At 40.1% G+C, this 26,425-nt stretch overlaps 1 long non-coding RNA gene across 1 annotated transcript in view; it reads right to left on the bottom strand.

The window, feature by feature from the left end:
- Positions 1–26,425, bottom strand: part of LOC133251520 (uncharacterized) — a 247,981-nt gene that overhangs the window by 35,208 nt on the left and 186,348 nt on the right. The window contains exon 2 of the long non-coding RNA XR_009737665.1: positions 25,307–25,439. This is a non-coding gene — a long non-coding RNA (uncharacterized LOC133251520). The remainder of the gene's footprint in view (positions 1–25,306; positions 25,440–26,425) is intronic.

The raw sequence follows: 26,425 nt of genomic DNA, 5'->3' as shown, positions 1-26,425 counted from the left end.
CATAGTTCAAAAGCATCAATTCTTCAGTGCTCAGCTTTCTTCACAGTCCAACTCTTACATCCATACATGACCACTGGAAAAACCATAGCCTTGACTAGACGGATCTTTGTTGGCAAAGTAACGTCTCTGCTTTTTAATATGTTGCCCAGGTTGGTCATAACTTTCCTTCCAAGGAGTAAGTGTCTTTTAATTTCATGGCTGCAATCACCATCTGCAGTGATTTAATTTCATCTCTTTGTAGTATGTAAATACAACCTAAATGTTGATAACTACTAAAAGTGTAGTGTCTGCTGTCTAGAACTCAGTCCAAACTGTAAACTCGTTTAAATAACCGTAGGCTTCCCAGGTGACACAGTGGTAAAGAATCTGTCTGCCAGTGCAAGAGACCCTAGGGATGCAGGTTTGATCCCTGGATCAGGAAGATCCCCTGGAGTAGGACATGACAACCCAGTATTATTGCCTGGAAAATTCCATGAACAGAGGAGTCTGGTGGGCTGCAGTCCATGGGGTAGCAAAGAGTCTGACATGACTGAGCATGTGAACACACATACACACACAGCTCTTAAAATGTGCAAATCGTCTTGCATTGTTTCTTCTTTTCTTTTAGAATACTTTACAGTCTTTACTTGTGTACCCCACATTGGTGGCATACAAGGCAGGGCAGATTTCTTACACAATCAATACATTATGCTATAAATGTCTATATGGAAATTCTCTATAGTTTTCAAGCTTGTGTGGAGATCATTAATGAAGCAATAAGCTAAGGAAATCCCGGCCTAGTGAAGAGAGAACCTGTGATTTCAACAAGGACAAAGGGGTTTGATTAAGGTACTATTAAAATTCAAGTATCTATTTGTACCATAAGTTTTATACCACCATGCTTTTTTTGTTGTTGTTGTTAGCCCTTTTATATCAATGGCTCCTTGATATCTATTGTGGATGTTGAAAGATTGGAAAGAATGCTTCACAGAAACAAATCTTTACTATTCACAGCAAATGTCCTATTAGTACTGGAATATTTCTGTCATCCTTGCATTATAATTGTGCCATACTGCTTTAAAGAGTATTTCATTAATTTAATAGTTCTTAATGTTTCTCTTCTTTCCAAGAAGATAATGATAACCTCTATCCCAAAACTTCGGTTTATGAAATTAGAGTAGCCTCAATTTACTCATATATATAAGTGGTGATATAAACTCTGAATTTCAATGGGAAAAATAAAGACTGATTCAAAAAAATATGGTATTAGTTACTAAAGTGTTATAAACATATAAAAAGCAATTTGTTTAATTTTGATATGTATGAAATCCCATTTTTCACAGGGAACAATGTCCAACATGTAGCCCAAATTCAGAACGGTATTTGTAGCATTTTAACTATAAATGGACAATTAGGCTGCCTAATTTCATAGCACAGCTAAAACCTAGGCTCTTAAATCTCAATTTACATCAAGAATATTCATTTCCTGAAAACAATCTCTTTACTTAACGTAGTGTATAGTTCTTCCACAATTAAAGAGATGGTTCTATTTCCTTCTTATAGCTTCATTAAATCTCCCCTTAAAGTTTTAAGAAACAGAAAATGAGAATTGTCTTGTCTACAAAGATTGAAGATAAATTTCTCATGCTTCTTATAACACATTCGCTTTCTCTTTCTCCTGTAAGTTCATGAGCCTTGAAAACCGAGGTCTAAGAATGAATGTCAAGACAACTGCTATAGTTATTTTAACCTCTTGATGATGAAGGTTTGAAGTATTATATTAAAGTTATTTTGTAGAAGTTGGTAACCAGTTTCTTTTTAGGCATGAGAGCAAAGAAAAAGCAAATGGACAGACACAAACTACTAATGGAATGTGGAGATCATGAGAAAATGCCAAGTATTTACTTGAGAGGTTATAGATTTGGCTTCTCTGGGAATTACAACCTACCCTCATTAATATACAATTTGGACCTTTTCTTGAATACTTACTGGGGGCCTGGCCTTGCACTCAGAACTTCTTATATAACTTTTAAAATCTTCCCAACAATCATTTTGGTAGTAGGGTAGGTTTTAGTGTTATGCCCAATTTACATAATAGCTAAGGGAGTTTAAGTACGTGGCCCAAGCTAACAAATTTCAGATGGTTTTCACAGTGCAAAAGTATTCTCCATTGAGATAATCAAGTACTGTTCTGGCTGGGATTCAAAACACATGAAAATTATCTCTGGACAAACTAACAGAAAGAAACGTGTATCTTCAATATAAGGTACAAACAAGTGTATGCCTAGGAGACAAGAAGTTGTGACCTGGCAGGACTGGAATGAAATTTGAAGAAAATGTGGCATGCAGTGGATACTGTGATAACTGTGAGATGTAGGATTCTGATTAAGCGAGTGTGCAGTTTTTTCAGTGCCATCCTCTAAGGAGGACACTATTGCCGAGTCAATGTTTTAAGAGAAAACTTGCCAAGAGAGAAAAAGATTCTTAAAGCTAGGTCTCATGGAGAATATTTCAACAACCTCAGGTATTTAACTGGGAAGAAAAGATTCTAATGCTTTTGGTATCAAATGAAGAGACCGCCTTGCTGAGAAAAGATTCATCATGTACCTTGTGAGAGCAAGAATTGAATTTCTGGAAGTGGCAAGAAGTCAGAGATGTCTTTCTTACACTGAATTTAAATAGAACAGTTTGAGCTATCCAAGTCCAGATGAGAATAAACACTTTTGAATGGTAACAGGATTCCTACTCTGAGGTATGGAAGCAGAAACAGGAGGGCTAGTGTAGGGAAAAGTCAAGCAGTGGGTTTGAAATAGACGAGATTACTCTTAAAGCTCTCCTAAGAGAATATTCACAATCTTTGATACAGTTTCTTCTGATTCTGATTGTGATAACAGAGTCTTTAAGAATTATCTAGTTTTCTAGGATTCTTATGGCAAAGGTGGAAAGTCAGTCATTAGTTGAGCAGCCTGTGGGTATTATACATGTTGTTCTCAATTTAAGGTCAACAACTTCATTGCTTTTCTTATTCACTGTTTCTCTCAGAATGCCAAGGACACTGCATCAATTTCTAAGTTATTTCTCAAAATAAATTTACTAAGCTTTTCCTTTCCAAATAAAATTATATTTTGTTAGCTATAGATATAAGAAGGGTCACAACTAACTTCTATAGGATTTTTCATGACTAGGTTTTGATGTAACTTGACTACAGTTTCTGCAACAAGGTTAAACTCAACAATCCTAAGCCTTTCACAAATGATAACTTTTCCAACCTTTGAGACTTAAACCATTGTGTTCTTCATTATATAGTCATGGAAACTGTGGCTTCAAGAAGTTAAATATCTCATCCAATGTCTCACAGTCAGTCAGGTGGCACAATTGTGTGCCCATCTCAGATCTGAGTGACTTGACTTTCTAACCAGGCTAGAAGCAGGGGTCACCAAGCTTGGAACCCACATGTCTGCCAGTTGACAATGACTACACCACAGCAGAAGGCATGTAACTATTTGCATTAACTTGGCAAAAACTCAGGAACCAGGAAAATAAATAACAACAAAAGTACTGCCTGTTCCTTTGAAAAATAACTGTCTCAGAAAGTATCGGAGAAGGCAATGGCACCCCACTCCAGTACTCTTACATGGAAAATCCCATGGACGGAGGAGCCTGGTAGGCTGCAGTCCATGGGGTCGCTAAGAGTCGGACATGACTGAGCGACTTCACTTTCACTCCTCACTTTCATGAACTGGAGAAGGAAATGGCAACCCACTCCAGTGTTCTTGCCTGGAGAATCCCAGGGACGGGGGAGCCTGGTGGGCTGCCATCTATGGGGTCGCACAGTCGGACACAACTGAGGCGACTTAGCAGCAGCAGAAAGTATGGCCAGATGGCCTCAGTGCCTTAGAGTTTAGCTTCAAGGAAAGCATTGGTGTGATGGATATTCCCTTTGTAGAGGACTGTGAAGCACACATCTACCCATACAACTAATCTTAGAGGGGTTTGGGGGATGGTATGTGTGTTCAGTTGTCTGACTCTCTGCTATCCCATGGAATGTAGCCCAGCAGGCTCCTCTACCCATGGAATTCTCCAGGCAAGAATACTGGCACAGGGTCCCATTCCCTTCTCCAGGGGATCCTCCCAACCCAGGAATCAAACTCACATCTCTTGGTCTCCTGCCAATCCAGGAGTGGTTCTTTACCACTAGCACCAGCTGGAGGTGCTATGAAACAGAAGCCTCCTCCAGAGCTCCCCTGGGTGGGTCAGCCTGCTCCCTCAGCCACAGGCTTTCAGCAAGGTTTGCACTGACCTCACTCACAGTGGGAATGACAACCTTGTCCACAGCTATCCAGGAAACCATCCTCCACTCTTGGGTCACAGCTTTGTACTTATGAGCATGTTAATATATTGATTTACCCTATTCCTTTACTATCAGAGTAGGTCACATATCTGGGTGATTTCTTACTCTCATCACACCATCTTATTTCTTTCCTGATTATTATTCTAATGAAAAATTGTTTCCACTTCAATAATGCCCCTCCCACACCTTCCCTTTTCAGCTGTCCCTCTCACAGGGCAGGCTTCCATTTTCTCTAACTTTCCTTATAACTTCACAGTTCAATCACACTTATTCCTTCCTATGGAATTTTGGAAGATCTGTATTTACAGAGTGCTTCCTCACCCCAGACCAGTGGAAACATTTTGTTTTTCAGAACAAGTCTGAACAAGCTAAAGGGTTAAAAAAGGAAATTATGATTTAACTTAAAAAAAGAGTCACACCAATGAGAAAATAAACTGTATATGTTTTGTTTTCTTTTTGAAATCCCAGAGTTGAGACAGAAATATCAGACAACTGTAACCTGCCTCTCTTGTGTATACAATTGTATATTCATACCGCCTGAGGTCATTTTCATACTATGGGGTCAGAAAGAAAATACTGAGTCGTATGGGGGTTAGGTGTGAACAGTGGTGGGCAGGCAAGTACTTCTGTCCCTAAGTCCCCTTGGTTGGAGAGATGGCAAAAAAAAACAAAGAAAGATGACAGTTTCTGCACTCTGACAGACCTGGGCTATATTATTAATATCCACTCAAGATTTATTTGCACCATTGCCTTACTCACATCATCTCATTTCATTCTCAGAACAGTAAGGTCACTACTATGGCTACTGATTTTGAGGACAAGGAAGCTGAGACACAAGCAGCTGAATGGACTTACCCAAAGTGTTAGGGGAAGCCCAAACCACCTACCCTGACCAGGCACCAAAGTAACCATTGGCGTGAGTTAATTTAAAACAGGAGGTTCTAGTAAGGAACACGGAACTAAGAAGCCACCACCCACCGGAAAAGTTTGAGAAAAGTCAAAAGGAACCACCACATGTCCGACCACCTCTGAGAATCCTTCTTGCTGGCATCCATCCTTGCTGAGCAATGTGTGTGCCACCAGGAAGGACCCTGAGTCAGAGTGATTGGCCAAAGACAATGCGGAAACTAATCCCATCACCATAAAACCCAAGACTGGGAGCCACCAGGCAGAACAGTTCTCCTGGATTCCCTTACCCTACTGTTCTCCACCTGGGGTAGGGGGGTCTTTCCCAATAGTCTCTTGCTTTGTCAGCATGTGTCATTTCCAAGTATTAGACAAGAGTCCACTCTCAGGCCCCAGAAGGAGTCTCTCTTCCTGCAGTAAAAGTCTATTAACCACAAAGTTTTTCCTGTACATATATTATTGCCAGTTTCTAAATGATGAAGTCTGAGGGAAATTTGACTTACTTTTTTGATTACTGTCAGATAACATATGTAAGGTTATGTATTGTTCATGAAAAAAGAAAGCCCAAACCAAAATACTAAGTCCTACTAATCCTCTCAAAAAAAAAAAAAAAAAAAGAGACTGACACAAGATCTCTAGCATTGTGATGGCTGAAATTCCTGATGTATGCAATTATTCATCTAGAATCACTCACTAACAGGCAAACACAATAATAGCCATTAATAGCCATTTTAGAATGTCAGAGCAGAGATAAACGATGTTGAGTGGGAAGGGGAAACTGTTGAGACTTCAGACAAGTCTGCCCAGACTTGGGCTCTTTGTAGTATCCTGCAAGACTAGGGTGGAGGATGAGGCCTTGGTTACCTAGACAGCAAAGGTGAATTGGAAAGGAATAAAGAGATGAAGACAAGGGATAGACCTAGTTCAAAGAAGAGAACTCATAACAGGCCTGTTAGGAGTAACAGGCCTGGGTTTGGATCCCAAATCCTTCCCAGCCTCCTTTAAGTCACTGAGCTGAGTTCTCTTATTTGCATAAGAGAACTAAATAGTATTGTCTCTCTCTGAGTTGTCCTGGGGATCAGATGAACATAAATAGGACACTGATTTACAAACTTTAAAGTACTAAGAAGTTACAAATGGGGGGCCAAGGACCAGTTAGGTTGATGGATGTTTTAAGTTTGGCCTGAAAGATTGGTCCTTCACAAGAGAGAAAAAGATGATGATAGTGATAAAGGAGAATAACTTTAGGCCAGGGAATGGACTCCTTTGTTGACCACTGGCTCCACCAGTCCTGGACACCTTATATTTTTGCTACCTGACTCTCCTTTCCTTTTTGCTAAATACTAATCATACTTTATGATCAAGATGGCATACAATGAATTTTACTTGTGTCACCAGTTAATTCAACCTTCTGTAAGATATAATGGAGCAAGTGAAAGTGATAGTCACTAAATTGTGTCCGACTTTTTGTGACCCCATGGACTGTAGCCAACCAGGCTCCTCTGTCCATGGAATTCTCCAGCAATAATACTGGAGTGGGTTGACATTTCCTTCTCCAGAGGATCTTCCCAGCCCAGGGGTCAAACCCAGGTCTCCTGCATTGCAGGCAGATTCTTTACCTCTTGAGCCACCAGGGAAGCCCAAGTTGGAGCAAAGGTCTACACTATATGATTAAGAGGTGACAATTTGGGTAAGAGCATCTCCAAGAAATACTTTCAATGCAGAGGACAAAGAGCAGCAGAACAAAGAGCATGATTTTATGAGATCTCTCCTGACACTCTAGATCAGCTACCACTCTCCTAGTTCTTCAATTGATGCTTTTGAGGTTGGGAAGGAAGGTGGGGATATGATGATACCACTAACACACCCCTTTTTCACGGGTAGTCTTAGTGCCCAGGAATTTATAAATTTAACGGATGCTATATAGCATATTAAAAAGCAGAGACATTACTTTGCCAACAGAGGTCCGTCTAGTCAAAGCTATGGTTTTTCCAGTAGTCATGTATGGATGTGAAAGTTGGACCATAAAGAAAGCTGAACACCGAAGAATTGGTGCTTTTGAACTGTGGTGTTGGAGAAGACTCTTGAGAGTCCCTTGGACTGTAAGGAGATCCAACCAGTCCATCCTAAAGGAAATCAGTCCTGAATATCCGTTGGAAGGACTGATGCTGAAGCTGAAGCTCCAGTTGTTTGGCCACCAGATGCAAAGAACTGACTCATTGGAAAAGACCCTGATTCTGGGAAAGATCGAAGGCAGGAGGAAAAGGGGATGACAGAGGATGAGATGGTTGGATGACATCACCAACTCAATGGATATGAGTTTAAGCAAGCTCTGGGTGTTGGTGATGGACAGGGAAGCCTGGTGTGCTGCAGGCCATATGGTCACAAAGAGAGGACTGAGTGACTAAACTAAAATGAACTGACACCAGCCAGAGTAACAAGAAAATACAAAAGCACAAAAGATATGAGAGGAAAATGCATTTTGGCATCCAAAAGGGCCAATCGTTAAGCAGCAGTAAGAATTTAAAAGCCCATCTCTGAAAGGTCTCAAACAAGGGCCTCTGGAGTGTTCTGGCAGGCTGGTGAAGAGGACAAATTCAGGAATTGCAATTCACATAGCAACTGCCCATTCACGCTGAAAATAAATCTACACTGGTCGCTATTTATCCAGCAGTTATCTTTGATTGCTAAATGAATCTGCAGTACCTTGTGTTTGTTCCCCAATTCTTTGATGTCTAGTGTCAACCAGGCGTTTAATAACTGTCAACCAAGATACTGTATTTGAGAGAATATATTCAGTGAAAGATTAAATTAGTCACTGTAGCCAGACCACCAACTGTGCAGGAAAGTATTCCGTGCTAGAAAATAACATTGTGGCATGAGGATAAAAAGAATTTCAAATGAGAGACTTAGGATTTTCCACTCCAAAATGCAAGGTGTGAGTGTTTATCCTTAAGCTAGGATGTGTGTGGCTTAGCCTGGTTTCAAATGCTCCCCTGGCCCAGCCATTGTCTATAAGGCCTTTGAGGCTCATTTCTGCCCAGAAGTTTTCCCTGATTATCCCTACCACATGCAACATTCTCTCATCTCAACTTCTCAAGTCAAAACATTCAGGCCAAAAGGAACAGAAACAACATTGAACTTACAGTCAGAACACTGGAGCTTGAAAAATAACTCCCTTCTTCTCAGCCACGTGACCTGGTCTTTCCTGGACCTCAGATCCCTCATCGATAGAATGTAATGTTATGTAAGCGTATGTACTATTAGAGCTTTAACATGTAAAACATGGCCTTGTAACAGTTGTCCTATTGTTTCAGTATGTGCCCTTTGTTAAACTTGATTAGCCCCTTAGCAACAGTTCCGAACCTTTTTGGCAACCAGGGACTGGTCTGGTGGGAAGCAATTTTTCCATGGACCTGGAAGGGGGGATGGTTTCAGGATGATTCCAGCACACTACATATATTATGTACTTTATTTGTATTATTTTTCTATGAGTTCCACCTCAGATCATCAGGCATTAGATTCCAGAGGCCTTAGAGGACTATTAGAAGGAGTACACTTAATATAATGAAATACTATAGCCAACATGTTGTATATATATGTTAGCTGTTCATTCATCTCTGACTCTTTGTGACTCTGTGGACTGTCGGGCATTTCTGTTGATGGGGTTTACCAGGCAAGAATACAATTTACCAGGGAAGGTAGCCATTCCCTTCAGAGGAGCTTCCTGACCCATGGATCAAACCAGGGTCTTCTGCATTGCAGGTGGGTTCTTTACTGTCTGAGCCACCAGGGAAGCCCTCAAAACATGTTGGATGTGTTCAACTTCACAGAAGAAGAGGACAGATGCTAGTCATGCAGGGAAAAATGCAAATAGGAGAGTGGTGGTTGTTATGGGTTAAATAAGAACAACGGTAGTGACAGGTCTTAACTCTGCCCCATGGCAAAAACTGTCTTTAGTCGTGCCATCTTCTCACTCCCAGACTGAGCTCACCCAAAAATTAATCACGCAAACCTGAAAAGTCAGGGAGCTAAGGGTGAACCAACAGTGGGATAAGTCATCTTCCCTCTGTAGGTCCCATGACACTTTAAGACATATATCTGTCATCAAATGTGGCTTCAGTTCAGTTCAGTCACTCAGTCGTGTCCGACTATTTGCAACCCCATGAACCGCAGCACGCCAGACCTCCCTGTCCATCACCAACTCCCGGAGTTTACCCAAACTCATGTCCATCGAGTCACTGATGCCATCCAACCATCTCATCCTCTATTTTCCCTTTCTCCTCCTGCCTTCAATCTTTCCCAGCATCGGAGTCTTTTCTAATGAGTCAGCTCTTCACATGGGGTGGCCAAAGTATTGGAGTTTCAGCTTCAGCATCAGTCCTTCCAATGAATATTTACAATTGATTTCCTTTAGGATGGACTGGTTGGATCTCCTTGCAGTCCAAGGGACTCTCAAGAGCCTTCTCCAATACCACAGTTCAAAAGCATCAATTCATTGGCACTCAGCTTTCTTCACAGTCCAACTCTCACATCCATACACGACCACTGGAAAAACCATAGCCTTGACTAGATGGACCTTTGTTGACAAAGTAATGTCTCTGCTTTTTAATATGCTGTCTAGGTTGGTTATAACTTTCCTTCCAAGGAGTAAGCGTCTTTTAATCTCATGGCTGCAATCACCACCTGCAGTGATTTTGGAGCCAAATAAATAAATAAATAAAGTCAGCCACTGTTTTCACTATTTCCCCATCTATTTGCCATGAAGTGATGGGACTGGATGCCATGATCTTCATTTTCTGAATGTTGAGTTTTAGGCCAACTTTTTCACTCTCCTCTCTCACTTTCTTCAAGAGGCTCTTTACTTCTTCTTCACTTTCTGCCACAAGGGTGGTGTCATCTGCATATTTGAGGTTATTGATATTTCTCCCGGCAATCTTGATTCCAGCTTGTGCTTCTTCCAGCCCAGCATTTCTCATGATGTACTCTGCATATAAGTTAAATAAGTTGGGTGACAAAATATATCCTTGACGAATTCCTTTTCCTATTTGGAACCAGTCTGTTGTTCCATGTCCAGTTCTATCTGTTGCTTCCTGACCTGCATACAGGTTTCTCAAGAGGCAGGTCAGGTGGTCTGGTATTCCCATCTCTTTCAGAATTTTCCATAGTTTCTTGTGATCCACACAGTCAAAGGCTTTGGCATAGTCAATAAAGCAGAAATAGATGTTTTTCTGGAACTCTCTTGCTTTTTCAATGATGTGGCTTAGTGCAAACATAAATATCAAGAGCTACTCCAAAAAGCCACAGGCTATACACATTCAAAGAGTCACACCTTAGCTAATAGTAAGGGCCTTTCAACGTAATTTGATTCTCTACTTGAAGGAAATATAGCATTCTCAGAAACATGGTTACTATACAATAGATAAAGCTAATATTTGCTTTTGTTATTGTTTTTCTTTATTTTTTGATTCATTCACTGTCTTTTTTCATTGATTATATTAAAAATAGCCATTGGAGGTTCAAGAGGGAGAGGACATATGTATACCTATGGCTTATTTATGTTGATATATGGCAGAAACCAACACAATATTGTAAAGCAATTATCCTATTAAAAATTTAAAAATTTTTTTAAAAATTAAAAATTCATATGGAGAGATATTCCATGTTCCTGGGTTTAAAGAATCAACATTGTGAAAATCCCTATACTATCAAATGCAACCTACAGATTCAGTGTGATCATTATCAAATTACCAATGGCATTTTTCACAGAACTAGAACAAAAAAAAAACATAAAAGACTCTGAATAGCCAAAGCAATCTTGAGAAAGAAAAATGAAGCTGAAGGAATCAAACTTCCTGACTTCAGACTATATTACAAAGCTACAGTCGGCAAGACAGTATGGTACTGGCACAAAAACAGACATATAGAGCAATGGAACAAGTTAGAGAATCTAGAGAATAAACCCACACACCTATGGGCACCTTATTTTTAACAAAGGAGGCAAGAATAGACAATGGGGCAAAGACAGTATCCAATAAGTATCCCAAAGCTGCTGGGAAAATTGACAGCTATGTGTAAAAGAATGAAATTAGAACACCTTCTAAGAGTATGTGTGCTAAGTCACTTCAATCATGTCCAACTCTTTGCATCCCTATGGTCTGTAGCCTAGCAGGCTCCTCTATCTATGGAATTCTCCAGGCAAGAATACTGGAGTCAGTTGCCTTTTCCTTCTCCAGGGGATCTTTCCTATTCAGGGAATTGAACCCATATCTCTTACATCTCCTGCATTGGCAGACAGGTTCTGTACCACTGGCACCACCTGGGAAGCCTCAAAGATAAACACAGAATGGATTAAAGACCTAAATGTAAGACCAGACCAGAAACTATACAACTCTTAGAAGAAAACATAGGCAGAACACTCTATGACATAAATCACAGCAAGCTCCTCTATGACTCATCTCCTAGAGTAATGGAAATAAAAATAAACAAGTGGGACCTAATTAAACCTAAAAGCTTTTGCACACTGAAGGAAACTATAAACAACATAAAAAGAGAACCCTTAGAATGGGAGAAAACAATAGCAAATGAAACAACTGACAAAGGATTAACCTCAAAAATATATAAACAGCTAGTGCAACTCAATACTAGAAAAACAAACAGCCCAACCAAAAAATGGGCAAAAGACCTAAACAGACATTTCTCCAAAGAAGACATACAGATGTCTTCTAACAAACACATGAAAAGATGCTCAATGTTGCTCATTATTAGAGAAATGCAAATCAAAACTACAATGACATATCACCTAACACTGGTCAGAATGGCCTCATCAAAAAATCTACAAACAAATAATGTTGGAAATGGTGTGGAGATAAAGGAACCCTCTTGCACTTTTGGGGGGAATGTAAATTGATACAGCCACTATGGAAGATGGTAGGAGGATTCCTTAAAATCTAGGAATAAGACCACCATATGACCCAGCAATCCCACAACTAGGAATATACCCTGAGGAAACCAAAACTGAAACAGACACACATACCCCAATGTTCACTGCAGCACTATTTGCAATAATTAGCACACTGAAGCAACCTAGACGCCCACTGACAGATGAATGGATAAAGAAGTTGTGGTACATATATACAATGGAATATTACTCAGCCATTAAAAGGAATGCATTTGAGTCAGTTCTAATGAGGTGGATGAACCTAAAGCCTATTATACAGAATGAAGTAAGTCAGAAAGAGAAAAACAAATATCATATATTAATGCCTATATATGGAATCCAGAAAGGTGATACTGATGAACCTATTTGCAGGGTAGCAATAGAGATACAGATGTAAGAGAACAGACTTATGGACATGGTGGGGGAGAACAGAGAGGATAGGATGTAAGAAAGAATAACATGGAAACATATATAACCATATGTAAAACAGATAGCCAGTGGAAATTTGCTGTGTGACTCAGGGAACTCAAACTAGGCTTTTAACAACCTCGAGGGGTGGGATGGGGAGAAAGTGGAGGGAGGTTCAAGAGAGAGGGGACATGGGTATATCTATGGCTGATGCATGTTGATGTTTGGCAGAAACCAACACAATATTCTAGAGCTCAGTTCAGTTCAGTCGCTCAGTTGTGTCTAACTCTTTGCCACCCCATGAATCACAGCACACCAGGCCTCCCTGTCCATCACCAACTCCCAGAGTTCACCCAGACTCACGTCCATCGAGTCAGTGATGCCATCCAGCCATCTCATCCTCTGTCGTCCCCTTCTCCTCCTGCCCCCAATCCCTCCCAGCATCAGAGTCTTTTCCAATGAGTCAACTCTTCACATGAGGTGGCCAAAGTATTGGAGTTTCAGCTTTAGCATCATTCCTTCCAAAGAAATCCCAGGGCTGATCTCCTTCAGAATGGACTGGTTGGATCTCCTTGCAGTCCAAGGGACTCTCAAGAGCCTTCTCCAACACCACAGTTCAAAAGCATCAATTCTTTGGCACTCAGCTTTCTTCACAGTCCAACTCTCAACATCCATACATGACCACAGGAAAAACCATAGCCTTGACTAGATGGACCTTTGTTGGCAAAGTAATGTCTCTGCTTTTCAATATGCTATCTAGATTGGACATAACTTTCCTTCCAAGGAGTAAGCGTCTTTTAATTTCATGGCTGCAATCACCATCTGCAGTGATTTTGGAGCCAAAAAAAATAAAGTCTGACACTGTTTCCACTGTTTCCCCATCTATTTCCCATGAAGTGATGGGACCAGATGCCATGATCTTAATTTTCTGAATGTTGAGCTTTAAGCCAACTTTTTCACTCTCCTCTTTCACTTTCATCAAGAGGCTTTTGAGTTCCTCTTCACTTTCTGCCATAAGGGTGGTGTCATCTGCATATCTGAGGTTATTGATATTTCTCCCGGCAATCTTGATTCCAGCTTGTGTTTCTTCCAGCCCAGCGTTTCTCATGATGTACTCTGCATATAAGTTAAATAGGCAGGGTGACAATATACAGCCTTGAGGAACTCCTTTTCCTATTTGGAACCAGTCTGTTGTTCCATGTCCAGTTCTAACTGTTGCTTCCTGACCTGCATACAGGTTTCTCAAGAGGCCGGTAAGGTGGTCTGGTATTCCCATCTCTTTCAGAATTTTCCACAGTTTATTGTGATCCACACAGTCAAAAGCTTTGGCATAGTCAATAAAGCAGAAATAGATGTTTTTCTGGAACTCTCTTGCTTTTTCCATGATCCAGCGGATGTTGGCAATTTGATCTCTGGTTCCTCTGCCTTTTCTAAAACCAGCTTGAACATCAGGAAGTTCACAGTTCACATATTGCTGAAGCCTGGCTTGGAGAATTTTGAGCATTACTTTACTAGCATGTGAGATGAGTGCAATTGTGAAAAAAAGAAAAGCGAAAAGGAAAGATATAAGCATCTGAATGTAGAGTTCTAAAGAATAGCAAGAAGAGATAAGAAAGCCTTCCTCAGTGATCAATGCAAAGAAATAGAGGAAAACAACAGAATGGCAAAGACTAGAGATCTCTTCAAGAAAATTAGAGATACCAAGGGAACATTTCATGCAAAGATGGGCTCGATAAAGGACAGAAATGGTATGGACCTAACAGAAGCAGAAGATATCAAGAAGAGGTGGCAAGAATACACAGAAGAACTGTACAAAAAAGATCTTCACAACCCAGATAATCACTATGGTGTGATCACTGACCTAGAGCCAGACACCCTGGAATGTGAAGTCAAGTGGGCCTTAGAAAGCATCACTACGAACAAAGCTAGTGGAAGTGATGGAATTCCAGTTGAGCTATTTCAAATCCTGAAGATGATGCTGTGAAAGTGCTGCACTCAATATGCCAGCAAATTTGGAAAACTCAGCAGTGGCCACAGGATGGAAAAGGTCAGTTTTCATTCCAATCCCAAAGAAAGGCAATGCCAAACAATGCTCTAACTACCGCACAATTGTAGAGCTACTATTATTTAATTAAAAATAAATAAATTTAATTCTAAAACATATGTAAAAATTGCAAAATACCCATTGAACCTGCTTAGTTGTCAAATGTTGTACAAATATTTTATATAGCAGTATCTTAATCTTCTTCGCCAACCCTGTTTTAGGTAAGAAAATGGAAACAGAGAATGAAGTGCCAGGTTTGAAGAATTAATACTGGCTAAAGTCAGAACTTGCATTCAATTCTGTGTGATTCCACTGGCAGAGTTTTTATAACCTGAGATATCTTGTCTCTGACATTGCTCTTTCCTCTCCTAGGAACATGTTGCTGTTATTGCTATTTAGTCACTAAGTCCTGTCTGACTCTTGTGACCTCATGTAGCCTGCCAGGCTCCTCTGATCTTCTCCCAAAAGGGGGAGACCAAGCTGAGTGGCTGTGGCCAATCTCTGGGCTTTTCTTTTCAGCATCTGAGGGCACCTCTGGATTATTTACAATCTCCAATTCATTCAGTCATACTCTTGGTTTTCCTTTCTCTGTGGAAACCAGATAGAAACATCTTAAGCCCCAGTGATTAACCTGACTTGTAGTCACTTCCTCAGCCTAGTGTCCATCTATTTTATTTGACTCATTTATTAGTAAGTTTAAACTCACTGGGAAATTTTTCAAAACCACTAAGATCTTATTATTAACAGGTCACATGAGCAGATTTGAACAGACAGGAAGGACATAATATCATGAATTCTAGTTACATAGCTGTCTCCAAGCCTGTATTTCATAATTATGGGATGAAATATGGTCCCTCTGAGTTGATAAGGTATTTTCTAAGTGAGATAGGAAAATAATTATAGGAAAACAATAATTTTACAGGGGATCTTCTCAATTCAGGGATCAAACCGAGGTCTCCTGCATTGCATATAGACTCCACCAGCAAGCTACCAGTGAAGCCCCTGGTAAAGTTTTAATTTATAAAGCTAAAAACAGTTAAAATTTAGCTTTAACAGTCTAGTCTGCTAAAGAAAGCGAATATTTTGACTATGCACCCAAATATTTTTTAGACTGTTAAGATGACAAAACATTTTATAAATTCTCTCCTTCCCACTGGCAAATTGCTTCTTAAATAAGAACACTGAACACAATATTCTGAGAGATATTGCTGTTCAGTTCAATTCAGTTCAGTCGCTCAGTCGTATCCGACTCTTTGTGACTCCATGGACTGCAGTACACCAGGCTTCCCTGTCCATCACCAACTCCTGAAGCTTACTCAAACTCATGTCCATTGAGTGATGCCGTCCAACCATCTCATTCTCTGTTGTCCCCTTCTCCTCCCACCTTTAATCTTTCCCAGCATCAGCGTTTTTTCTAGTAAGTCAGTTCTTCACATCAGATAACAAAAGTATTGGAGTTTCAGCTTCAGCATCAGTCCTTCCAATGAATATTCAGGACTGATCTCCTTTAGGATCAACTGATTGGATCTCCTTGCAGTCCAAGGGACTCTCAACAACCTTCTCAAACACCACAGTTCAAAAGCATCAATCCTTCAGTGCTCAGCTTTCCTTATAGTCCAACTCTCACATTCATACATGACTACTGGAAAAACCATAGCTTTGACTAGATGGACCTTTGTTGGTAAAGTAATATCTCTGATTTTTAATATATTCTCTAGGTTGATCATAGCTTTCCTTCCAAGGAGCAAGTGTCTTAATTTCATGGGTGCAGTCACCGACTGCAGTGATTTTGGAGCCTCCCAAAATAAAGTCATTCACTGTTTACATTGTTTCCCCGTCTATTTGCCATGAAGTGATTGGGCCGGATGCCATGATCTTAGTTTTCCTAGTGTTGAGTTTTAAGCCAACTTTTTCACTTTCCTCTTTCACTTTCTTCAAGAGGCTCTTTAGTTCTTCACTTTCTGCCATAAGGGTGGTATCATCTGCATATCTGAGGTTATTGATATTTCTCCTGGCAATCTTGATTCCAGCTTGTGCTTAATCCAGTCCAGCATTTCTCATGATGTACTCTGCATATAAGTTAAATAAGCAGGGTGACATACGCAGCCTTGATGTACTCTTTCCCCGATTTGGAACCAGCCTGTTGTTCCATGTCCAGTTCTAACTGTTGCTTCCTGACCTGCATACATTTCTCGGGAGGCAGGTCAGGTGGTCTGGTATTCCCATCTCTTGAAGAATTTTCCACAGTTTGTTGTGATCCACACAGTCAAAGGCTTTGGCATAGTCAATAAAGCAGAAACAGATGTTTTTCTGGAACTCTCATGCTTTTATGATGATCCAATGGATGTTGGCAACTTCAATTCTGGTTCCTCTGCCTTTTCTAAGTCCATTTGCTGTTCAGACAATGTAAATTTTTTAAAAATGATAACAAATAATAAAAATTGGATAAACATTAACGAAAGAAATATGTTAAATACCTGACCTTGGTTGAAGATGGGGGAACTTTTTCCTTATTAAACTCTACTCCTCCCTACTGCTTGACATTTTGTCCCTACCCTTTTAATTCTTGTGGTCTCTGAGCTTCTGTAATTGGCATCTCAGATTTACTATTTGCTTAAGAGTCTGGGATCTCCAGCATACAAATTTGTGGCATGTCTGAAATGCTCAGTTTGGCTGCTTCAAAGAGCCATCTGGATTGAGTCAGCTGTGATGCATCTGGGTAGATTGGGTATAGGCCAGATTTAAACAACAACAACAAAAAAATAGACTGGATGCAGTTACCTTTCAAGAGTCTGGTTACTCTTGCTTTAAATACTTGGCCATAGAATCATAAATTAGAAAGTAGCTTCAATGAGTGCAAACTCTTTCAAAGAATCACCTAGTCTAATCTTGCCTTTCTATTTTGAAAACTTTTCCTTACATTTAAACAAACTTTTTCTTGCTACAGTTAACAAAGAAGCCACATTGTTTGGTTTAACTTAGCACTGACTGGGAAGTCTTCCATGCCATCCCACAAAGTTATGAAAACTATCACAATGAAACCATAAATCACATAGATGATATGAGTTTAGACTACCTGGGGGTTTCAGATAACTGACAGCTATCTTGGCTAAAAAAATTTAAAACTTTCATCAGTGATTATTCACACTGAGGATGAGATGGTTAGATAACCTCACCAACTCAGTGGACATGAATTTGAGCAAACTCAAGGAGATAGTGAAGGACAAAGGAGCCTAGCATGCTGCAGTCCATGGGGTCACAAAGAGTCAGACACAACTTAGTGATTGAATAACAACAACAATAACATCATTGACAATCTGCCTCCAAAATGTCTGGTTTTACTTTCTAGACATAGTAAGTTTTACTCCTTTTTCTGTTCTTTAATGGTGTCTTTTTTATGCATGGTAAGTTGTTAGGTTTCATTTCTATGGATCATCTCAAGTGTTGACACTGACTTTCTAAAATGGAGAGGCTTAAGAGGCAACCGTTATTCCACAGAACCTCCTGTGCTATATAATTTATATTCTACTTTATCACCCCAGGTGATTTTTCAAGACATGCTGCCATTCATTTGTCCTCTGCTTCACAAGCCTTGATCTGAATAGAACACTAGGGAATGAAGGTAGCTCATCCAAGAATATTGGGGTCGTAGAATGGCTCACGTCCTTAGGGATGACCTATCACAAGGTATCTAGTCACTTCTTAACCTCCCTCTGAGACAGGTGCCCAAGCCAGACTTTTTTTTTTTTTTGCATCTCAGAAAAAGTCATTACTTTCCATCCATGTCTCAACTCAAACACCTAGGAGTCATTCTTGACTAATTTTTTTCCTCTTCTAGAATAGTCCATCTCTAAGTCTTAACTACCACTACCCCAAAATTATTTCTCTGATTTATCAACTTCTCACCAATTCCACTGTAATCAGCCTTGAGAGTGATTATTCTCTCAAGTGTAACAACTTCCCACCTGGACTCCCAATTTTCACTCTTTTTCTCTTTGCCATCCATTATTTTTATGCAAATTAGAACACCACAACCTTAATCTTACACTCAGGGATTACCACCAAGGTTAACACCTTGGTGTATGTCTTTATGGATCTTTTTTTCCACATGTATCTGTGTCTGTATGTGTTGTTTTTTTAACCAAAGTGAGAACAAAGTGTCTCTACTGTTTCGTAACTTGTTCCTTGGTTGATAGTGTTGCATCTGCATTTCAGTAATCTTTAAGGATTGGGAACACGTGTACACCCGTGGTGGATTCATGTTGATGTATGGCAAAACCAATACAATATTGTAAAGTAATTAGCCTCCAATGAAAATAAATAAATTTAAATTAAAAAAAAATTTTTTAATAAAAAATAAAAAATACTGTTAAAAAAAAAAATCTCTCCAATGATCTTGAAATGTCTTGAGACACATTTTCCCTCTGTTCCAGGATCATAATTTCATCATACTCTTAATCTAGCATAGTCCCTTTTTTCTATTTCTGATTTATTGAAAAGATAGGGCCAATTTTCTTAAATTTTCTTCACAAATAAGTCTGACTTTCGTTCCTATATATGTAAATCAGATCAGATTCTCTTTTTTAAGCATATGAATGACTTCTCACTTGCATGTGACAAAATAAAATCCAAGCTCCTACTATGGTCCTCTAGGCCTTAAGATATGGCCTCTGCCCAACCTCGCCGACTTGATCTTCTTATCACTGCTTCTCTCTTGCTCACCAAGTATGAGTTATCCAGGCCTAATTGCAGATCCTCAGGAATACCAAGCTTTTCTTACCTCAGCACCTCTGTTCTTATCCTCCTGTCTCTGATTTTCTTATACCCTTCTGGTCTAAGTTCAGATATCACTGTTTCTCAGAGGTTTCACCCACTTCCCATATAAAGCATTTACCACCAACTGAAAAAATCATTTTATCTACCTGATACAGTTTATCTCCTGTCATTGTAAACTCGATAACAGACATTTTGCTAGGATATGACCACTGTATGTATCTTTGGCGTCTATGGCAGTAACTGGCACCTAGTAGACACTCAATAAAATCTATTTGGTGAATAAACAGAAAGCTCCAAGACTCTTAAGAAAAAAATATAAAAAGATGAGATGGAGTAAATCCAAAGACCATTTAGGTCAATCTTTCTTGTTATTGGTGAGAAAGTGGAAGCCCAGGGCCAGGGTGGTGGAGGGTGGGCGCAGGAAGGACACACGACCTATAGCATCTGGATCTGGAGCTCTTTTCCTAAACTGCCTGGAGTAGGGCTCTCTAGTGCTTGGGAAGGCAGTCTTGGGCATGTGCCTGCTCTTTCAGTGCCAACTCCAACCTGTCACAATTGCACATCAGGGCTTGAAATGCCTAGTGATGACCTAGACCCTCACAGATGCCAGGTTTCCCAGCTTCTACTAGAGGACTTTTCCATTCCAACATCCTGCCCTGGAGCTTTGAGTTTTGTTTTTTCTCTCAAAAAATAATATTGCCCAGTTTTACTCTGTGACAGTGACCTAAGTGCCTACATGGATCAGCTCACCAGTCTCTATTTAATCGTTTACAATATATCAGGGCCTCTGCTAAGTGATTCCTTTGCATTATTCTACTTAAAGTTTGTAGAATCTCTTTTTTTAACTTTTTGTTTTATATTACGGTCTAGTTGATGAACAAGGCTGTGTTGGTTTCAGGTGTATAGCAAAGAGATTCAGTTATAATGTATGTTTATTCTTTTTTAGATTCTTTCCTCATATAAGTAATCACAGAATATTGAGTAGAGTCCCCTGCTCTATACACTAGATCCTTGTTGATTATCCATTTGATCATGTCTTATTTTTAATTGGAGGATAATCGCTTTGCAGTATTGTGTTGGTTTTTGTTGTTGGTTTGTACAACAATGTGAATCAACTATCAGATCAGATCAGATGCTCAGTTGTGTCTGACTCTTTGCGACCCCATGAATCACAGCACACCAGGCCTCCCTGTCCATCACCAACTCCCAGAGTTCAGTCAGACTCACGTCCATCGAGTCAGTGATGCCATCCAGCCATCTCATCCTCTGTCATCCCCTTCTCCTCCTAATCCCAATCCCTCCCAGCATCAGAGTCTTTTTCAAGGAGTCAACTCTTCGTATGAGGTGGTGAAAGTATTGGAGTTTCAGCTTTAGCATCATTCCTTCCAAAGAAATCCCAGGGCTGATCTCCTTTAGAATGGACTGGTTGGATCTCCTTGCAGTCTAAAGGACTCTCAAGAGTCTTCTCCAACACCACAGTTCAAAAGCATCAATTTTTCTGCGCTCAGCTTTCTTCACAGTCCAACTCTCACATCCATACATGACCACAGGAAAAACCATAGCCTTGATTAGATGGACCTTTGTTGGCAAAGTAATGTCTCTGCTTTTGAATATGCTATCTAGGTTGGTCATAACCTTCCTTCCAAGGAGTAAGCATCTTTTAATTTCATGGCTACAGTCATCATCTGCAGTGATTTTGGAGCTCAGAAAAATAAAGTCTGACACTGTTTCCACTGTTTCCCCATCTATTTCCCATGAAGTGGTGGGACCGGATGCCATGATTTTCGTTTTCTGAATGTTGAGCTTTAAGCCAACTTTTTCACTCTCCACTTTCACTTTCATCAAGAGGCTTTTGAGTTCCTCTTCACTTTCTGCCATAAGGGTGGTGTCATCTGCATATCTGAGGTTATTGATATTTCTCCCGGAAATCTTGATTCCAATTTGTGTTTCTTCCAGTCCAGCGTTTCTCATGATGAACTCTGCATATAAGTTAAATAAACAGGGTGACACTATACAGCCTTGATGAACTCCTTTTCCTATTTGGAACCAGTCTGTTGTTCCATGTCCAGTTCTAACTGTTATTTCCTGACCTGCATACAAATTTCTCAAGAGGCAGATCAGGTGGTCTGGTATTCCCATCTCTTTCAGAATTTTCCACAGTTTATTGTGATCCACACAGTCAAAGGCTTTGGCATAGTCAATAAAGCAGAAATAGATGCTTTTCTGGAACTCTCTTGCTTTTTCCATGATCCAGCGGATGTTGGCAATTTGGTCTCTGGTTCCTCTGCCTTTTCTAAAACCAGCTTGAACATCAGGAAGTTCACGGTTCACATATTGCTGAAGCCCGGCTTGGAGAATTTTGAGCATTACTTTACTAGCGTGTGAGCTGAGTGCAATTGTGCGGTAGTTTGAGCATTCTTTGGCATTGCCTTTCTTTGGGATTGGAATGAAAACTGACCTTTTCCAGTCCTGTGGCCACTGCTGAGTTTTCAAAATTTGCTGGCATATTGAGTGCAGCACTTTCACAGCATCATCTTGAAGATGATCGTCATGAAGATCTTTTTTGTACAGTTCTTCTGTGTATTCTTGCCATCTCTTCTTAATATCTTCTGCTTCTTTTAGGTCCATATCATTTCTGTCCTTTATCGAGCTCATCTTTGCATGAAATGTTCCTTTGGTATCTCTGATTTTCTTGAAGAAATCCCTAGTCTTTCCCATTCTGTTGTTTTCCTTTATTTCTTTGCATTGATCACTGAGGAAGGCTTTCTTATCTCTTCTTGCTATTCTTTGGAACTCTGCATTCAGATGTTTATATCTTTCCTTTTGTCCTTTGCTTTTCACTTCTCTTCTTTTCACAGCTATTTGTAAGCCCCCCCTGCCCCCCAGACAGCCATTTTGCTTTTTTGCATTTCTTTTCCATGGAGTTGGTCTTGATCCCTGTCTCCTGTACAATGTCACAAACCTCATTCCATAGTTCATCAGGCACTCTATCTGTCAGATCTAAGCCCTTAAATGTATTTCTCATTTCCACTGTATAATCATAAGGGATTTGATTTAGGTCATACCTGAATGGTCTAGTGGTTTTCCCTACTTTCTTCAATTTCAGTCTGAATTTGGCAATAAGGAGTTCATGGTCTGAGCCACAGTCAGCTCCTGGTCTTGTTTTTGCTGACTGTATAGAGCTTCTCCATCTTTGGCTGCAAAGAATATAATCAATCTGATTTCGGTGTTCACCATCTGATCATGTCCATGTGTAGAGTCTTCTCTTGTGTTGCTGAAAGAGGGTGTTTTTTATGACCAGTGCATTTTCTTGGCAAAACTCGATGAGTCTTTGCCCTCCTTCATTCCGTATTCCAAGGCCAAATCTGCCTGTTACTCCAGGTGTTTCTTGACTTCCTAATTTTGCATTCCAGTCCCCTATAATGAAAAGGACATCTTTTTTGGGTGTTAGTTCTAAAAGGGCTTGTAGGTCTTCATAGAACCATTCAACTTCAGCTTCTTCAGCATTACTGGTTGTGGCATAGACTTAAATTACTGTGATATTGAATGGTTTGCCTTGGAAATGAACAGAGATCATTCTGTCATTTTTGAGATTACATCCAAGTACTGCATTTCAGACTCTCTTGTTGACCATGATGGCCACTCCATTTCTTCTGAGGGATTCCTGCCCGCAGTAGTGGATATAATGGTCATCTGAGTTAAATTCACCCATTCCAGTCCATTTCAGCTCGCTGATTCCTAGAATGTTGACATTCACTCTTGCCGTTTCTTGTTTGACCACTTCTAATTTGCCTTGATTCATGGACCTGACATTCCAGGTTCCTATCAATATTGCTCTTTACAGCATCGGACCTTGCTTCTATCACCAGTCACATCCAAAGCTGGGTATTGTTTTTGCTTTGGCTCCATCCCTTCATTTTTTCTGGAGTTATTTCTCCACTGATCTCCAGTAGCATATTGGGCACCTACTGACCTGGGGAGTTTCTCTTTCAGTATCCTATCATTTTGCCTTTTCATACTGTTCATGGGGTTCTCAAGGCAAGAATACTAAAGTGGTTTGCCATTCCCTTCTCCAGTGGACCACATTCTGTCAAATCTCTCCACCATGACCCGCCCCTCTTGGGTATACATATATCCCTTCCCCCGTGAGCCTCCCCTCCCGCCACCTCCCACCTCTAGGTCACCACAGAGCACCAAGCTGAGCTCCCTGTGCTATACAGCTGCTTTCCATTAGCATCTGTTTTACACATGGCAATGTATATATGTCAATGCGTAGCATCTCTCAGAGGTGAATACTGTTCTTGTCCCCACTATACTGGTGAATAAGGTGTGCATGAAAGAACTTAGGTAACATGTCCAAAGTTAACAACTAAAATAAGAGAAGTCCTGCTTCAAATGTCTATCTGTAATCTGCAAATCTTACCATCCAGTGCCTTCTCTCTGTAATGACTCAACCCTCAAGCACCTACACATGCCAACCCCAGCCCAGTTCTCAACCCTGGGTGCCTTTCATAGCAAATCTCACTAGAAGTTGCCTCATTCCTTTGTGTTCAAATAAGCTGTCAGGTATAAGCTGAGAGTCAGTGAATGTTTACCTGATATGTCAGACTTCCTAAGTGGCTCAGGAGTAGTTTATGCCTTAACTCCCCCAAAAGTACTCAATCTTGCATCTTTCAAATGTGCTGGCAGCCTAGTGAGGAACATATTTGATGAGAAAGGAACTATAAGAGCTTGGCTATATGAAAGATAACTTACCCTGTATCTCCATTTTGGCATATTTTCTGTCCTATGTAAATATTTAGTGCTGTTTTAGGAGTGGAAAATAGTCATTTAACTTAGAACCTTCAGCTTAAAAAATTACAAAGTGCATTTACTCTGGGGTGTTTAGTAATACAGCCTTTTGTATCCACCCTTTCATGCAAATACAGTATATAAGAGATCTGAATCTCATGTCTCCGATTGAAAGAGGTACATGCACATTTGGTGGCTGCAGTGGTAGAAATGAGAACTTAGTGATACCTGGCTCCTTGGCTTTCTGATTGGGTCACACAGCCTGAAGCGGGAGAAAGTCGCCAACCCAAGGTCACACAGTTCTCCAATAATCGTAGAGTTACTTGTGAGCATTGGCAACTAACATGTCCAGTGCTAAAATGCACAATTTAGTTCAATGTGTGGACCTCATTTGTACCAGGGTAGTAGGCAGTGCTTTTTCCTTTCCTGCCTCAGCTGACTCTGAATAAGGAATCCCTTCTCCCTATTTTCCAGGCCCACCTCCCTGGAGTCCCTCGTGGTGCAAACTGTTTGCTGCCTTCAGACTGGGTTGCTTAGCAACCAAGCTCGGCAGGCTTCCTAATAGACAAAGGTTTTTCCTTCCAGTCCAACTGCTGTACTAATGCTCATTGTTGACAAGGGAACAGTTCCCTGCTGAGCATACTCTGTAATCTGGAGGCAGATTTGGGGGCTTATTGCCAGGAGCCATGGACATCTCCCCTAAACAGGGAGGAGGAACAGAAGTTTGAGGACCAAATCATAATGAATGGACTGTTTCCTGTGTTGATAGATGATTACGCAGGCATTTCAACTTGGTCACTTACCAGAGATTGTATCACAGGAGACATTTGGTTACAGTGGTATCCAAATTCATAGAATAATTCACATTGCCATCTTCTTGTCCTATTCAACCCGCAAAGAAATCATCTATTTCCAAGTACACAGCCACAACATTTGACATTATTTCATAGGCATGAACTAAGCTATCAGATTGAAGCTCCATTAAACTAGAAAGGCTTGAATCCATGGAGTGCTTTCAAATCCATCTCACAGGATCTTAAAATTGGGTCATTCTCAAGGTAGGCAGAACATGGAAAAGCATTCCCACTTAGTAGAAGATGAGGTGACTCACCCAAAAGTAGACAGGGAAAAGGAGGCAAAGCTTCTTCAAAACCAGCTCCTTAGAGTCCTCTGGCTCCAGGTGCACGTTCAACTCTGGGACAGATACATCTTCATTGGAAAATGGCTTGATATTTGTGGTTCACCTGCAGAGAAAGGAGGGCAGAGGGTTAGTTTGTAAATTACTAAATAAGCTTGGAGAAATGTAACAACTTATTCTGGGTTACTCAGTAAAGCTGTGACCCTCTCACCTTTCTGAATCAAGGCAATCAGCCATTAAACTCTATACTACTTATGTCTCCATGGCTTTATTATGAGACAGCTACATATTGTAAAGTAATTAGCCTCCAATTAAAATAAATAAATTTATATAAAAAAAGAAACATATGCAAGCAACTAAACTTTAAGTATAGATAAATGACAAATTGCAGTTAATACATCCTACCATTGAATGTGGCAAGACTTCATAATCATTTTTCCCCCCCTAGGACAAAGCAAGATAATAAACTTAATGAGAATAGGCATTATGTTTCTTTCCCTTTCCTTGGGTCTCGTATATGTCTGCAAAGAGCCTGTGTATCATAAATATTAATAGAAGTAAAGAATAAAAAGATGGTCAAGGTCAAGCCCAAGTTCAAAGATAAGTTCAAGGCCAAGGTCAAAGTCAAGGGCAAGTCCAAGGCCCATAACTAATCTAGTGCCGGACATATACAGGTATATTGAATATATTTATTACTTTCCAGATACTTAGTAGCATTCCACTCCTGTTTTCATTGCCTTATCTGTGAGGAGTTTCTCCCTTTTTCCTTTATTTTAATAACTATATCTTTTCCTCAGACTTGTATACATATTTAGATACCGCACAAACGAACTCTTTGTCTTCAACCACAAGAAATATAGGAGCAGAGTACAGCATATAGAAATATGAATTTTATATAGATAAGAAAATATGTACGATTCCAAAACTAATGGTCATGTCTGTTCAGAGATACAATGATACAGGAAGACAGTAGCAGAAAGTAGACACAAAGTGAGTAGAACCATACCAATTAATCAGAATGCCTCTAGAGTGGAATCTGCCAAATACGTTACTTTCCTGGTTAATAGTAATTAAATTTACAGATTTTTTTTT

Source organism: Bos javanicus, chromosome 7 (genome assembly GCF_032452875.1).
Source record: "Bos javanicus breed banteng chromosome 7, ARS-OSU_banteng_1.0, whole genome shotgun sequence".
Classification (NCBI taxonomy): Eukaryota; Metazoa; Chordata; class Mammalia; order Artiodactyla; family Bovidae; genus Bos; species Bos javanicus.
Note: the sequence above shows the minus strand (reverse complement) of the source record. Positions and strands in the feature narration are given on the sequence as shown.